Source organism: Lygodium microphyllum, chromosome 10 (assembly GCF_053477565.2).
Source record: "Lygodium microphyllum isolate KBCC chromosome 10, Lygodium_microphyllum_v1.1.10, whole genome shotgun sequence".
In the NCBI taxonomy this organism is placed as follows: Eukaryota; Viridiplantae; Streptophyta; class Polypodiopsida; order Schizaeales; family Lygodiaceae; genus Lygodium; species Lygodium microphyllum.
The window spans coordinates 41,764,834-41,779,805 of record NC_141144.1 but is presented as its reverse complement, the minus strand read 5'-3'; positions in this window follow the sequence as shown (position 1 = coordinate 41,779,805).

Genomic DNA, 14,972 nt, shown 5'->3' with positions numbered 1-14,972 from the left:
ATGGTTCTTAAATTTTACTAGGTATCTAGAATACCTTCGGCCAATTCTAGTGGTCATAAAGTCAGTGTCTATGATAGCTTCTGGTTCAAGTATTTCCGTCTGTTCCTCTAATAAAGGTGGGTTTTCATAAACAGGATGGACAGGTAATTGGCCTCTAAATAGTCTCAATAAACTAATGTGAAATGTATTGTGAATTTTCCAATGAGATGGTAATTCTAACTTGAATGCATTATCATTAATTTTATGAATGATTCTAAATGGTCCATAGAATCTAGGAGCTAATTTGACAACTGGATGTCTATCTACACTTTGCAGTCTACGTTTTTCTATTCTCAGCCAAACATAATCATCAACTTTGAAATTCATGGCTTGTCTTTTCTTGTTGGCTTGTTTGGTATATGATTGCTGGGCTTTAGCAATCATATCCTTAACCTCATCAAAAATACTGTTATGCATACTAGCAATATCATCAGCACTCTGAATTCTATTAGACAAAGATACAACAGGTGTAGACAATCTATATCCATAACTGACTTCAAACGGTGCTTTCTTTGTAGATGTGTGCGGTGTATTGATATGCAAACTGTACCATGTCTGAGGTTTAGAGATAGTATATGCACGTAAAAGATCTAGAATGGTGTTGTTTGTGGCTTCTGTTTGTCCATTAGTTTCTGGATGAAATGCAGATGAGAAATCAATCTTTGTGCCTAGATTAGCAAACAGTGTAATCCAAAAATTGTTACAAAATCTAGAATCACGATCTGAAATGATAACTTTTTGCAATCGATGGTTAGTAAAAACAGTTTTCAAAAACAATTGTGCTGCTTGTGATGCTGTTAAAGTTTTCATACATGGAATGAAATATGCTTGCTTACTAAATCTATCTACAACTGTCCAAATCATATCATGGTTAGATTTAGTATTTGGTAAGCCAGTAATGAAATCCATAGAAATTTGTTCCCAAGGTTTAGATGGAATAGACAAAGGCATAAGTAGTCCATACTGTTTACCATAATGTCTCTTAACTCTTTGACAAATCAAACATTCAAAAACAAAGTTAGATACATCTGCATCCATATGTGGCCAATAAAAATCTTCAGTTAACATACGTAATGTAGATATGATACCTCTATGATCTTGATATGGGGGACAATGAATTTCATTCAAAATAAAAGATCCGAATGGAATAGTAACACACAGTCTCTTTTCATAAAACATAAATCCATCATTATATGACAATGAATCAACAGGAATGAAATTATTTTGAACTAATTTATTCCAATCAGAATGAAAAGTAATATCCTGGTGATATGTATCTTTTATAGCAATCAAAGAATCAAAAGATATGACAGAAATATTATGAATTGTAGGTCTTCTACTCAATGCATCAGCAACTACATTTTCTTTTCCATGTTGGTATTGAATGATAGGATGAAAACTTTGAATAAAGGAAGCCCATTTGATATGACGGTCAGAAATTTGGGGTTGGCTAAGTCAATGTCTAATACTTTGCTGGTCGGTCTTTATCATGAATTCTGAACCCATTAAGTAGTGTTTCCACTGTCTTAATGCTTGTACAACTGCTAATAGTTCTTTGTCATAGGTGGAATATTTCAGCTCAGAGGGTTTCAGCTTACAACTAGAATATGCTATAGGATGATTGTCTTGCATTAGTACGGCTCCTATTCCTGATCCGCTAGCATCGGTCACAACTAGAAAGAATGGTCTATTAAAGTCAGGCAACTGTAGAATAGGGGCATTGGTTAATGCATGTTTCAGTAAGTCAAAGGATTTCTGTTGATTTTCGGTCCATTGATAAACAATTTCTTTATTGAGAAGTTTGGTTAATGGTAAAGCAAGTAATGAAAAATTACGTACAAACTTCCTATAGAAACTAGCAAGACCAAGGAATGAGCGTAACTCATGCACGTTTTTAGGAATAGGCCAATGCAATATTGCATCAATTTTCTTAGGATCAACTTTAATTCCTTTAGATGATACAATATGACCTAAATACTCAATTTCTGTCTTAAAGAATTCACTCTTTTCAGGATTTGCAAACAGTTGATTTTCTTTCAATAATTGAAAAACTAATGACAAATGCTCATAATGCTCTTTCTCATTTTGACTAAACACCAAAATATCATCAAAGAAAACAATCACACAGTACTGATATTTCAAAAAGATACGGTTCATCATTCTACTAAAGGTAGCAGGTGCATTAGTCAATCCGAATGGCATGACTAAAAATTCGTAGTGACCAAACTGTGTTCTGAATGCAGTCTTAAATATGTCAGATTTATCTAGCCTCACTTGATGATAACCAGACTTAAGGTCAATTTTACTAAATATAGAAGATCCTTGCAGTTTGTCCATAAGGTCATCAACTCTAGGTATAGGATACCTATTCTTTACAGTGATCTTATTTAAAGCTTGGTAGTCAATACACATACGATAGGTATTATTCTTTTTCTTGACTAAGAGTACAGGTGCACCGAATGGAGAACTGCTAGGTCGAATTAAACCTCTATTTAGTAATTCTTCAACTTGACTCTGGATTTCTTTTTGCGCTCTCTGATTGTGCCTATATGGTGCTTTGCAAGGTGGTTGTGTGCCAGGGATCAAATCAATCTTATGGTCTTCTGGACGTGAAGGAGGTAAACCTGGTGGTAGGTATTTTGCAAAACAATCCTTAAAATATGCAAGAAATTCCTTATGCCTAGGGTGCATATGATTTTCCTTTGCTTGCAATTCATTCACCCAAATGAGATATAATTTACTACTCTTGCGTAATGCACGTTTAGCTTGAGTATGCGAAAGCAGTGGAAAAACATTAGATGCATGCATACCATATAATGTAATAGATTTTCCTTGAAAATTAATATTCATAGTGTGTGTGGAATAATCTATATGTGGGTTATGCTGGTGTCGCCAAGGTATTCCTAAAATAATGTCACTCGACTGTAATGGAACAACTAAGAAATTTCTTCTTTCAGTGTATGAACCAATTTGAATCTCTAAATCTTGCACTTCCTATGTACCATTATACCTAGTGCCTAAAAATGCAGCTTTTATGCGATAATGCGTAGGTACAGTCTGTAATTTCAATTCCTTTACCAATTTTGCTGAAATAAAATCATGAGTACTACCGTCATCATGCAAGATAGTCTTTTCCTTTCCATGCACCAAGCATTTCATAGTCAATAATGAATGTGGAGTAGGCATACCTAGTAAAGTGTCGGAAGTAGTAGTGGTGTCGTCCTCATCTTCAATGAAATCAGGCATATCCTCATGTTCGTCTTCGTCCATGGCTCCAAGATAGTTGATATGAGCTAGCGGCTTCTTTGAATGACAATTTGTTGCGAGATGTCTAGGCTGGTGACATTTATAGCATACTATTGGCTTGGCTTTGGTTACATTATTTGCAATGGCGGGAAGTCTAGGTACATTTGGATTTTCTTATGGAATAGGCTTAGGATTTGGATTGACATTGGAGGGTAATGCAAGTGGTTTAGCTCAATTCTTGCGAAAAGATGATGAAGAGAAATGACCTAGATTAAACCTTCTAAAATTGGAATTGAATTGTTTAGATCCATAATTACCATTGGCTTGGAATTGCTGTGGTCGTCTGTCTCTACCGCGTAGCTTATCTTCAGTGTCGTGAGCTAGTGAGATGGCGTCTTCAAGAGTAGCAGGCTTGAACATGTTCACTTCAGCGTAGCAATGTCCAAGAAGTCCAGACATATACTTCCGCTTATGTGTCGTCTCTGGTACGTCTTCAACCATGCGTAGCTGTAGGAGTGCATTCCAAAAATGCTCTATATACTGAGGAATAGACTCACGATCCCGTTGTTGAAGTAGATCCCATTGCTTGATAGCCTTCTCATGAAATTGCGGTGGAAGGAAATTCTGTATGAACTTCTTCTTGAAATCTTCCCAAGTAGCAGGACATTCTATGCTCTTGCGTACTACAGTCCACCAAAGTGATGCTCTGTCTACCAAATGATTAGTAACACACTTGATTTTATCTTTTTCTGGATAGGTTTCCTCATGGAAATAGTCATCAAACTGACTAATGAATGATAAAACAGTCTTTCCTTCTCGTATGCCATTGAAAGTGCGAAATTTGAAACTTCGTTTACTTATCTTTGATTCCTTGCGAATGGTTTGAGCTTCAAGAATGGCGTCGATGGTACGTCAAATCAAATCTTCAGCTTGAGGTTCTTCTTTGTCGGTAGACGCTCTTTGTAATTTTGCCAATTGTGCTTGCAATGCTTGCCTAGCCCTTCGTTCTTCTTCCAATTGCATCATGATTAGATCCAGCTTTTGTTCCATGGTAGGCTCAGATAGGTCGTCTTCAGCCATAGGATCATCCATATGTGGTTCCGTCATCGTGTAAAACTCAAAAGACCTTTCTCACTCAAAATCAGGTTAGCGGGATGAGCGTAGCTCAAATTCGGGGTTACAAGGCTATGTGTTTTTGGGTATTTCTTTCTCAATTTTCAGAAAATCTGTGATTTTTCCTTCTTCGTATGCTGAAAATACTTCAGCGAACCTGCGTTGTCGTACTGCTGCGCATCCGAGGTGTGGAATCCACCACAAAGTTGTGTGTGTGACATTTATTACTTTGTACATATTTAGTTGTTGTGTTTGTATTTTGTTTTGCGTGGGCAGTATGGTGGAGGTGGGATCTTTGTTCCAATGCTGACACTAGTGATGTGATTTGATCAAAAGTCTTCTACAGTTCTTTCTAAATGTATGATCATGGGAAGTGCTGCTACATCTCTCTTGTACAATTTTGGGCTTTTTTCTCCAATTATTGATTATGATGTTGCTCTGATTTTCCAACCTGCAATATTGATGTTGGGAATCAGCATTGGGGTGGTCTTCAATGTGATATTTCCAAATTGGATAGTCACTATTCTGCTCTTAGTGCTTTTCACTGGGAATTCATTGAAAACATTCTTCAATGGAATCTCTTTATGGAAGAAGGAGACACTTGAAAAGAGGGTGGTTAAGGAAGAAAAGACTTGGTGTGCACCTTGTGAAGCAGGTCTTGAAAATGGAGACTACGAGGCTTTGCCTGCAGACTTCACTAGTTTTTTTTAAACATTCATCCCCAAAAGTGAAGTGGACCAGTATTGCAGCGCTATTTTTTTTGTTCTAGCGGCAGCTTAAGTATTTTTCTCAAAGGCTTTCATTCTGTATCTTAGGAAGAGAACCGCTATGAAAGAGGAGGTGGAGTACTCTAATTCGTTTGTTAAAATCTAGTGAACACTTCCTCTGCGGTTTCTGTGTGCTTTTTCTGGCCTTTTAGATGACATGGGGCTATTGTGGGAAGGAAGCTTTTCTAGAAAAAGAAGGAGCTTTTTGAATTGGGAGAGAGAGGGAAAATAGATGAAGGAGGAAAGAAAATAGACAAGGGGAAGAAAAGGAGCGAAGCTAATTGGGGGGAAAAGCAGAACAGGGCAGACGGAGAAGGACACACGCTTTCAGAGAAGAAAGGGAGGACTTGAAGATGAATAGGGAGGGCCTCATAATGGGGATTTTTCTCACATACAAAGGGATGATTCTTCAAAACACTCTTTACGACTTGTTACTGTTTATCAACACCTACATCCTGTTCAAGCATCTCCATACACTTTTCTGCAAGCAATATTCTGCGGAGTTTATCCTGTTGGTCTTCTAGATGTAGAGAGATTTTTGCCTCCAGGAAAAGAGATTACAGTTGTGGGGATTCTAGATATTGCTGCCGATGGCCAGCCTGCAATCAAGTCATCTGATCAGTTACCCATCTTCTTGTGCCATTTGTACTTGTGGAGGGAGAAAGGGGGGCTCCCGTGCGCATCTGTTTCTGTGTTCTTGAATGCAGTAGGAGCAACAAGCTCGGGTATACATCTCGGCAAAGGAAACAAGCCATCATCTACATGAAAGGAGACTTCCGCTTCTGATGTGATAAAAAGCTAGCGTACAAAAGATTGCCTGCTCCAGCACTGTGCCTACGCCCGTAAAGATTCAAAAGCTGTTCTTCTTACCAAGAGCTCCTGTATTGGCTCGCAGATCGTATTCAGATGTCATCACAGTGGAGGACAGTGGGAGTGTTGAAGAACGAAGGGGCCACAAAGAACCAAACAAAACGCTGAGGGAAGAGGAAGGTAGACTGCAATAGAAGACGAACATGAAGGTGACGAAGCCGACAACGAAAGCTGCTTTAGTGCAAAGGAGAAGGTGAAGATGACGTAGCTGTGGGGGGAGAAAAGAAGTGACGCAGGACAAATCGTGACGATGAGGCTGGATCTCCGAGGCGACGGCTTCATATACCCAGAGTGGTGAAAGAAAGCAGGCCTTCCAACTGTTTCAAGACATGCAAAGAGACAGTATTCTAATCAGTTCATGTACCTTTCTTACCATCCTTGATGCGTGTCGAAGCAAAGAAACTCTTAGTGAGGGTAAACATCTACACATAGGAATTGTTGGTAACAGATTTGAATCAGAGTTGGTAGTAAGTAATGCTCTGATTAATACGTATGGCAAGTGCTGTAGCCCAAATGATGCAAGGACGTGGTTTTATACCATGCCTGAACGGAATGATGTATCCTGGAACTCTTTGATCACTGCATTAGCTGATAATGAGCTCGTGGAAGGTGGCGGGAAAGAAGAGAAAGCGAAGCAACAACAGTTTTGATGAAAGATCGTCTTCTCGGGTCATCTTAGTCTTAATGGTTTGGAAGCAGCTATGCAATAGAGCTACAAAGATTGGAGAAGGAGCGCTGAGACTGCACTCCTGAATGAGTGATGTATTGTCATCATCCAATAGCTAGGTAGATGTCGTGGATGCATTTACAAGTGCAGTTCGTTGAGAATATGATCCTAAGATAAGTGAAGTCCAAGGCTGGCTGGTGGACGAATGTTGCACATTACAATAGGGAAAGAATACGTTGTGGTGCTACAGTAAATAAAACTGTGTGCAGGAAAAATCTGGAAGACTAACTTGACTCTGGTTGGAAGCTGAACATATATAGATAGAATTGATGGAAATGCTTCCTCTATGCTCACACAATATGACATTGAAGATGTTCAAGAACACTGTAGACTCTTAAAACAGTTTCATAACAGGAAATTGTCTTCCTCTATGGAAGATTTTGCCTTTCTCTCAGTTTTCAATGATGTAATGGGAAAGACTTCTTCTCTGCTAAGAAGTTACTATCAGTTCCAGAGTTTATTGTTATGTTACTACAGAAAATGATAAAGGTGTTGGTTGGCTTGAATTTCAAGGATTTTGTGACCCTTCTCTCAGTTTTTCAGTGTTAAAGCAAACCTTCGAAAAGAAAGTGAAGTCCATTTGTTTAAAGTCTATGATGCAGATGGAGAGGGGAAAATGACTCGTGAAGACATTTTGGAAGTTCTCTATGACTTATCAAGCTTTTTCCTTTCCGAAGAACTAGGCCAACAAGTCTGTTTGCCACATTCAAGAGACTAAAGGCTTGAACAAATTGATTATAGGGTCATTTTCTGACATTGCATTCACAAATTGAATCTTGATCTTGTTTGATTGATCTTCTATCTTGGACCAATAACCTCTGTGGTTGCGACATTGCTTTCACAAACCCTTCGACATCTTTGGTGAACCCGACGTGAAAGCGTCGCAGAAATTTCAGGATGGGAGACACTTCAGCCTCTATTTCAGCTTCCTCTACAACTCCAGCTGCCTCTACTTCAGCTCCATCAATGACTGCTGCGTCCAGTACTTCAACGGAGGATCTAAAACAGATTTTGCAGAATATGTCCATGTATATGCAGCTCCAAAATCAGCAAACACAAATGTATATGCAGCAGCAACAACAATTGCATCAACAACAGTTGTCTCAGCAAAGGCAACTCTACTCGGAGCAGGAGAATGCAAACAGCGCGACTAAGGCTATTGAAGCAGTTGAGAGTGAGAAGAAGCTATTTGACGGGCGTAATGTTTCAGCATATTTGAAGACATATGAGATCAAGATGGGGTTTTTTGGAGTTCCTGCTGGACTTATGAGTAAGTACTTCCTTCGTCTTGTCACACCTGCTTTGAGGACAAAGGTAACTGATTTATTTATTCAAAATACACATTGGCAAGATTTTAAGAAGGCACTAAAAGAAGAATACTTCCTTGAGGACTTTGGTATGGCTACTCGGCGGTCATTCCGAGAGTGGGTCTACATGCCAAACAAAGGTCTTGCTGCTTCGGAGTTGATTCGAGAATTTGAAGAGAGGTATAGTCAGCTTGATGCCATTGAACAAAGAGCATTGGATGTTGAAAAAGTTGAACTTTTCTTGCAAGCTGCAGATCCTGCTCTTCAAGAAGAATTGGGTGAGCTTCTTGAAGATCGCACAAAGCCTATGGGTCTTAAAACTGATTGGCAGGATGCTCAGGATGCAGTCTCGACTTTGACCAAGAGGAGGATATGGAAGACTCGCCTACAGAATGGTTCCATGACATCTACACCATCATATGCTCCTATGCCTACTTCTATCCCTGTTATTTCTTCTCCTCCTCAGCCAGTTTCTTGGCCTATGCCAGTGCCTACTGTTTCTACTCCACCTATTCCTCCTGTTCCACGACCGATGCCTACACCTTCTGTTCCAAAATCATCCGCTCCATCGGTGCCTACTTCTCTTGATGACATAATCAAAGGTATCACAGATTTGACACTTGAGTCAGTCAAAGCGGAGTTGGTGGGTAAGTTGAAGGAGCAGTTTGCTTCCACTGCGCCTGCTACTTCTTCTAGTGCTCCTATTGCACCTAGAAGTGCTCCTAGTGCTCCTAGGAGAGATCGGAGATGTATTTGGTGTGATAGTATGGAGCATCAGCATTGCAGGGATTGTGACTCTTTCCAGGATGCAAGGAGGCAAAATTTGGTATATTGGGGGCAAGATGGTAAGATTTGGTTGACTGAGACAGGAGCTCCACTTGCTACCAACTTTGGTAAAGGTGGAATGAAGAAGTTAGTGGAGGACATGGCTGCGCGTACTTCTTATGTGATGGCTAGAGGTGATGCTTCTGCATATGGAGTACAGATTGAGAAGGGATCGGAGACTCAGTCCGCACTATGGACTTATGCTATGGAGACTGCAAACAAGGGAAAAATTCAGCAAACTGTTTTGACTAGCGCAGGCTCTAGCATCAGATCAGAGACAGGATGGGACTCGCCTGTTGACAGGTATTCTATTTATGCTTATTTAGCTAAATCTCATGGTGCAGATGTATTTGTTGAGGAGAAGCGTAAGAGGGATGAAGAAAATCCAAGTGCAGCTAAGAAGACTAGAGGGGGTGAGTTTGTTACTCCACCTACTGCAGGACCGTCTTCACGATCAGGGCTAGATCGACAGATGGAGGATGCTCAAAAGAGGGAAAAGAGGCAAGAGCCTAGAGAGAGAAAGCAACCAGGATTCAGATTGATGTCCGATATTGAGACATCTACAGACATGAAGAAAATATTTAATGATAAGATACTTGGCAGTGAGGTGACTTTCACTATTTCCGAGATTTTGGGCATCTCAAAAAGAGAGTTTCAGGATCAGTTTCAGGAGGTCCTGAAGAGGAAAAGACATGCATTGTCAACCACTAATGCACAGGGAGTTTTGATTGGAGAGTTGGATGAGGATGATGATGAGGTTATGGTTGATAATGCTTCTGTTTTGCCGCAGGTAGAGAAGAGGGTTCAGCCTACACATTATGCTGAAATTGATGAGCCTGTTTTGATACCGCGTAGTCACTTTTCGCGGAGCCATTGGGCTAGGGCAACTACAGAGACGATGGTAAAGGTTGGAGAGAAACAGGTGCCTTATGTTGCATTGGTTGATCATGGTTCAGAGATTAATCTCATTGTTCGTGGAGTTTATGAGAGTAACAGATGGCCTATGGATGTAGAGCATGGGTGGCGTATGAGAGCCGCCAATAACACTGCAGGTGATTTATATGCTGCTTGCCCTAGTATCAGGGTTTCTATTGGTGATGTAGAGGAGGATTTTCATTTCTTTGTGCAGGATTCATGCTCGTATTCCATAATTCTTGGTCAGCCATTTATTACAAAAATGCGCATGGAGACAAAGGTCATGGATGATGGATCTGCTTACGCACGGATTCGCAGTAAAGATGGTATGAGAGCAGTTCAGTTTATGACTGTATGTGTGAATCATGTTAGAAACAGGGATACTCTCAGAGATGTAACCTTACCCACTGTGAGGGATTCGGGTTTTCACTAGGTACCGCCGTTTCGCGAGACGACGGTGGTACAGAGGAGAGGAGATTGGAGTTCTCACCTCCTGGCAGCAGTGTTTTCTCCTCCGGTTATGTTGGGATTTCAGCAAACAGTTCAATGAGCTATCAGAGGACTTCTAGATTGTCTAGAGCTGCCAGGCAGTATATATGCAGGAAGGAGAAAAATTTGAAAAATGCAGGAATTTTGGAGGATGATGAGCACATAGATGGTATGTATGACAGTGTGATTTGTGCAGATACGATGACAGAGATGGGAGATATGCTGAAAACTGATATGCTGAATTGTCATGGTAATGTATTAGTGCAATCCCTGGACATGTTTCATGAAATTGCAGATTTTGTGTCACAGATTGAGTCAGAGGCTGAGGTAACTCAGCAAAGAGTATTGAGTGCTGAAGAAATTCAGCAAACAGAGTTTCCAGCTGGTTATGATCAGCTTTCAGAGAGACAGAGGGCTGAAAATTTTCAGCCAACAGAGTTTACTGCTGAAATATTTCAGCATTCAGAGTTTGGGGCTGTTTCTATGCAGTCCATAGAGCAGAGGGCTGAGAATATTCAGCCATTGGAGTGCAGAATTGCTGATTTACAGCAAGATTTATGTAATGCAGAAGGGCATAATGAAGCCAAGGTTGACACGAAATACAAGACTGTGGATAAGAAGGTGGATTTTATAGGCAAGATTATGGAGTATTGTTCTACCACTTCAAAGATACAGAGATTCATTGGAGCTTGTGTGTTTTACATGAATTGGACACCCCATTTTGCACACATAGCAGATTGTTTATATGAGCTGTTTCGAAAGGGGTAGAAACTATTTTGGGATGAGAGCCACAATAGAACCATGCGGAAAATGAGGAAGTTATTGTAGATTTTTTGGAAGATGGTGAAAAGATGGTTTGGGCCATACATAGTTAGACATGTTTTTGATAATGCAACATATGAGTTGACAGAATTGGATGGAACAGTGCTTAGAGTGCCTATTGCTGGAAAAAGAATCAAGATTTTCAAGAAAAGAGATGATGAGGATTATGCATTGGAAGAATTTTCGAGAGAAGAGCAACGTCAAGAAACTCCAATGGAAGAGACGGATGATATGGCTGGAAATCTTGTTGATCTACCGGAAATGCATAACGAAGAGATTGATTTGTTTGTAGATCTTGATGATAATGATCATGGGTAGTTGGCCCATCCGGAGGATGCGCAGGATTAGAGGGGGTGGATGTCGTACTGCTGCGCATCCGAGGTGTGGAATCCACCACAAAGTTGTGTGTGTGACATTTATTACTTTGTACATATTTAGTTGTTGTGTTTGTATTTTGTTTTGCGTGGGCAGTATGGTGGAGGTGGGATCTTTGTTCCAATGCTGACACTAGTGATATGATTTGATCAAAAGTCTTCTACAGTTCTTTCTAAATGTATGATCATGGGAAGTGCTGCTACATCTCTCTTGTACAATTTTGGGCTTTTTTCTCCAATTATTGATTATGATGTTGCTCTGATTTTCCAACCTGCAATATTGATGTTGGGAATCAGCATTGGGGTGGTCTTCAATGTGATATTTCCAAATTGGATAGTCACTATTCTGCTCTTAGTGCTTTTCATTGGGAATTCATTGAAAACATTCTTCAATGGAATCTCTTTATGGAAGAAGGAGACACTTGAAAAGAGGGTGGTTAAGGAAGAAAAGACTTGGTGTGCACCTTGTGAAGCAGGTCTTGAAAATGGAGACTACGAGGCTTTGCCTGCAGACTTCACTAGTTTTTTTTAAACATTCATCCCCAAAAGTGAAGTGGACCAGTATTGCAGCGCTATTTTTTTTGTTCTAGCGGCAGCTTCAGTATTTTTCTCAAAGGCTTTCATTCTGTATCTTAGGAAGAGAACCGCTATGAAAGAGGAGGTGGAGTACTCTAATTCGTTTGTTAAAATCTAGTGAACACTTCCTCTGCGGTTTCTGTGTGCTTTTTCTGGCCTTTTAGATGACATGGGGCTATTGTGGGAAGGAAGCTTTTCTAGAAAAAGAAGGAGCTTTTTGAATCGGGAGAGAGAGGGAAAATAGATGAAGGAGGAAAGAAAATAGACAAGGGGAAGAAAAGGAGCGAGGCTAATTGGGGGGAAAAGCAGAACAGGGCAAACGGAGAAGGACACACGCTTTCAGAGAAGAAAGGGAGGACTTGAAGATGAATAGGGAGGGCCTCATAATGGGGATTTTTCTCACATACAAAGGGATGATTCTTCAAAACACTCTTTACGACTTGTTACTGTTTATCAACACCTACATCCTGTTCAAGCATCTCCATACACTTTTCTGCAAGCAATATTCTGCGGAGTTTATCCTGTTGGTCTTCTAGATGTAGAGAGATTTTTGCCTCCAGGAAAAGAGATTACAGTTGTGGGGATTCTAGATATTGCTGCCGATGGCCAGCCTGCAATCAAGTCATCTGATCAGTTACCCATCTTCTTGTGCCATTTGTACTTGTGGAGGGAGAAAGGGGGGCTCCCGTGCGCATCTGTTTCTGTGTTCTTGAATGCAGTAGGAGCAACAAGCTCGGGTATACATCTCGGCAAAGGAAACAAGCCATCATCTACATGAAAGGAGACTTCCGCTTCTGATGTGATAAAAAGCTAGCGTACAAAAGATTGCCTGCTCCAGCACTGTGCGTACGCCCGTAAAGATTCAAAAGCTGTTCTTCTTACCAAGAGCTCCTGTATTGGCTCGCAGATCGTATTCAGATGTCATCACAGTGGAGGACAGTGGGAGTGTTGAAGAACGAAGGGGCCACAAAGAACCAAACAAAACGCTGAGGGAAGAGGAAGGTAGACTGCAATAGAAGACGAACATGAAGGTGACGAAGCCGACAACGAAAGCTGCTATAGTGCAAAGGAGAAGGTGAAGATGACGTAGCTGTGGGGGGAGAAAAGAAGCGACGCAGGACAAATCGTGACGATGAGGCTGGATCTCCGAGGCGACGGCTTCATATACCCAGAGTGGTGAAAGAAAGCAGGCCTTCCAACTGTTTCAAGACATGCAAAGAGACAATATTCTAATCAGTTCATGTACCTTTCTTACCATCCTTGATGCGTGTCGAAGCAAAGAAACTCTTAGTGAGGGTAAACATCTACACATACGAATTGTTGGTAACAGATTTGAATCAGAGTTGGTAGTAAGTAATGCTCTGATTAATACGTATGGCAAGTGCTGTAGCCCAAATGATGCAAGGACGTGGTTTTATACCATGCCTGAACGGAATGATGTATCCTGGAACTCTTTGATCACTGCATTAGCTGATAATGAGCTCGTGGAAGGTGGCGGGAAAGAAGAGAAAGCGAAGCAACAACAGTTTTGATGAAAGATCATCTTCTCGGGTCATCTTAGTCTTAATGGTTTGGAAGCAGCTATGCAATAGAGCTACAAAGATTGGAGAAGGAGCGCTGAGACTGCACTCCTAAACGAGTGATGTATTGTCATCATCCAACAGCTAGGTAGATGTCGTGGATGCATTTACAAGTGCAGTTCATTGAGAATATGATCCTAAGATAAGTGAAGTCCAAGGCTGACTGGTGGACGAATGTTGCACATTACAATAGGGAAAGAATACGTTGTGGTGCTACAGTAAATAAAACTGTGTGCAGGAAAAATCTGGAAGACTAACTTGACTCTGGTTGGAAGCTGAACATATATAGATAGAATTGATGGAAATGCTTCCTCTATGCTCACACAATATGACATTGAAGATGTTCAAGAACACTGTAGACTCTTAAAACAGTTTCATAATAGGAAATTGTCTTCCTCTATGGAAGATTTTGCCTTTCTCTCAGTTTTCAATGATGTAATGGGAAAGACTTCTTCTCTGCTAAGAAGTTACTATCAGTTCCAGAGTTTATTGTTATGTTACTACAGAAAATGATAAAGGTGTTGGTTGGCTTGAATTTCAAGGATTTTGTGACCCTTCTCTCAGTTTTTCAGTGTTAAAGCAAACCTTCGAAAAGAAAGTGAAGTCCATTTGTTTAAAGTCTATGATGCAGATGGAGAGGGGAAAATGACTCGTGAAGACATTTTGGAAGTTCTCTATGACTTATCAAGCTTTTTCCTTTCCGAAGAACTAGGCCAACAAGTCTGTTTGCCACATTCAAGAGACTAAAGGCTTGAACAAATTGATTATAGGGTCATTTTCTGACATTGCATTCACAAATTGAATCTTGATCTTGTTTGATTGATCTTCTATCTTGGACCAATAACCTCTGTGGTTGCGACATTGCTTTCACAAACCCTTCGACAGCGTATGGGTAGAATACCTTGCCACGAACAACTTTGTAGTTTGGAGTTTCTGCGCAGGAACAACCCTTCTAGGAGTTTTGAGCACTAGTCAGTTCTGACTCCAGTTGACTAGTCTGACTTGCAGAGTTGCAGACTTATGTGACTTGCAGGGTTGCAGACTTAGCCGACTTAGTAAACTTGCAGGACTTGATTACGATTGACTTGCAGAACTTGATTTCTGGAGTGCAGGATCCGGAGTTGCTGACTTGCAGAGTGGAGATTTGTCTTGTCTGACTTAAGTAATTAAGCTTAGCTTTAATGGATTAAGCTTTTAGCTTAATCGTCTGATTTTCGTGGGGGGGGGCGTTTTTCTGAGGCGGCGAAAAACGCGGGCAGGTCGTGAGATACCTCGTTGACAATTTGTTTGGGAGAAGCCTTCTTAAGCTTCTAATCAAGTTG